Here is a 3147-nt window from a genome sequence, read left to right as displayed (position 1 = left end):
CAGGACGCTAATAGGCCAGAGGATGTAAAGGAAGAGCTCCAGGAAGAGCCGCAGACAAGGAAACCGAAAGACGAAGAGGAAGAGAAAGACCAGGTTAAAATTCGTCTAGTTTCCGCAGAAGAAATTGATAAGGATCGAAGAGAGAAACTCGAATGGGCCATAGTTAAAGCTCATTCGGATAAAAAGAGTAAAGGAAGCTTGAATGAGACGCAAAAGCAGTTACTAGCGAATCTCAAGCAGGATTATGAGACTGTATTCGATCAAGAGAAATTGGGGCGTAAGGTAGAGGAACTAGGGACCTCCCACAGAATAGCTCTCAAAGAAGGAAGCATCCCACCCGTGAGACCACCATATCGGTTAGGGGTAAAGGAACAAGATGAGCTTCAAAAACAGTTGCAAAGTTTAATTACAAAAAATTTTATAAAGCCAAGCCAAAGTCCATATAGCGCGCCTATATGCTTTGTAAAGAAGAAAGATGGCTCTCTCAGAATGTGCGTTGATTATAGAGCCTTAAACGCTCAGACTATCAAGGATAAATTTCCCCTTCCACATATCGAGGATTTGCTAGATGAAGTAGGATCACTGAAATATTTTACTAAAATAGACCTAGCTCAGGGCTATTACCAAATCCCAGTAGAAGCGGATGATAGACACAAGACAGCGTTTGTTACAAATAGAGGATTCTTTGAATGGAATGTGATGCCATTTGGATTATGTAATGCGCCGGCTACATTTCAAAGAATGATGAATGCCATCCTTCAACCTATGTTAGGCAAGAGTACAATCGTGTATTTGGATGACATACTAATTCATAGTAGGAACGAAAAACAACACTGGAACGACGTGCGAGAAGTTTTCGGGCTCCTACAGGAGAACAATTTAGTGGTGAAAGAAGAGAAATGTGAATTCTTGATGACAGAGGTCGAATTTTTAGGACATGTTATTGCAGAAGGAGGTACGAAGCCAGCGACAGAAAAGATTACGGCTATTAATGAGTGGCCGACCCCCAAAGTATACAAAGATACGCAGAGATTTTTGGGATTAACCAATTTTTATCGCAAATATGTTAGAGACTATCTGAAGATAGTCCAGGCCCTTCAGAGACATGCGAACCAAAAGGAAGGTTGGGGAGACGAGCAAGATCAAGCGTGGGTCCGACTTAAAAGAAGACTTACAGAGGCTCCTATGCTAATATCCCCGAAACGTGAAGATCTTTATGTAGTCACAACTGATGCTTCGGATGAAGCTATGGGTGCTACAATCGAACAGCGAGATCATAATAATGGAAAGTTTAAAGGTATTGTGGCGTATTTCAGTAAATCTTTCCAGCCAGAACAGAAGAAATACCCAACAAGAGAAAAGGAATTCTTAACGATTATAGAAGTTTTGAAGAAATACAAGCACCTCTTAAAAGGTGAAACCTTTAAGATACGAACTGATCATCATTCGTTAAAGTTTCTCTTAGATCAGAAGAATATTCCTAGTGGAAGAATTACAAGATGGTTAGATTTCCTTGCCGATTACGATTTCGACATTGAATATCTACCGGGTGCAAAAAATCAAGCTGCAGACGCGTTGAGTCGCATACCGGAAAACAGAAAGATAAATTCAATAACGACAGTGGAAACTCCCTTACAGACCGAAGAGTTCCTAGAAAAGGTAAGGAAGGGATATGAAAACGACAAGAAGTTCAAAGAGGTCAAAGAAATCTTACAAGTTGCGTTACCTGGCCAACCTATGGCTCATTATATAAAGCACTTTAGACTAGATGATGGTTTAATATATTACGCACCTGCGTATGAGAGAGATGGTAACCCAAATAGATTATGCATACCCGAAAACCTAAGAAAAGAAGTCTTAGAAAGATGTCACTCCAATGCAATGGCGGGACATTTTGGGAAGTATATTACCACAGGTAATGTCAGTATATCTTACTACTGGCCCAAGATATACAAAGATGTAAGTAGACTCGTGGAAAAATGTTATACGTGCCAGACTACGAAACACTCCACACAACGGAAGCCAGGACTATTACGACCATTAGAGGTTCCCCAAGGAAGATGGTCCTCAATTCTGATAGATTTCTTAACAGGATTACCAACGACGGTTAAAAGAAATGATGCAATCTTGGTTGTCATCGATCGTCTAACCAAAAGAGGCCACTTCATACCTTGTAAGAAGAAGATGAGTGCGAAGGAAGTAGTCGAGATTATGTTAGAGAACGTATTCAAGTATCATGGTATACCTGATCTGATTGTATCGGATCGAGATTTCAAATTTACAAATAAAGTTTGGTTAGAAATTACAAACTCATTGGGAATCAAGTTAAAGATGGCTACGGCGGTCCATCCTCAAACAGATGGACAAACAGAACGACTAAATGCTACTGTCAATCGCATGTTGCGATCCTTAGGACAGGAAGAGTTGGGAAATTGGGATAACAAATTGGCGATGATGGAATTCGCTTATAACAATAGTACCCAAAAGTCGATAAAAACCACACCTTTCTACGCAGACCTAGGAAGACATCCTAAAGGAATGCACAGTGTGTTTGCAAACGGCTCTTTAACTCATAGTGAAGACTGGATCAGAACTCAGAAAGCTATATGCCTTAGAACACAGGATTACATTGTGGATGCTCAAAAAGAAAATGAGATTCAGGCAAATAGACACAGAAGGATAGAAAGCTTCGAGATTGGAAGTTTTATCCTCATACATCGAAAAGCGTATTTTGAAACAGCTAAGCAAGCGAAATTATCACCCGTTTACTTCGGACCTTTTCGAGTAGTAAAACGAATCAACGAGAACGCGTATGAAATAGATCTCCCAAGCACAACAAAGAAGCACAGGGTAATAAATATAGAATATTTAAAACGATTCAACAGCGGTGATGAGCGATACCCTAAAACTCCACCACGCACGCTAGCGGAATTTAAAGCAAGAGCAGAAGAAGTAATTGGAGTCTGTGGAAAATTGGAAAGAACGAAGGAGATTGTATTAGCTTTCAAGGATTGCCCACCAGGACTTGCAGGTATATATCCAGCAGATTACTTAAGACACATCCACCCAGACAGAAGATCAATCATCATGGAACGGTTCCATGAGACCGTAGAGAATCGGGGCGATTCTAATTGAAATGGGGGAGAG

The sequence above is a fragment of the Priceomyces carsonii genome (assembly GCF_900007245.1).
Source record: "Priceomyces carsonii strain CBS4050 genome assembly, scaffold: Debaryomyces_carsonii_scaffold_5, whole genome shotgun sequence".
Lineage (NCBI taxonomy): Eukaryota > Fungi > Ascomycota > Pichiomycetes > Serinales > Debaryomycetaceae > Priceomyces > Priceomyces carsonii.
The sequence above is the reverse complement of the archived record's forward strand: the minus strand, read 5'-3'. Positions refer to the sequence as shown.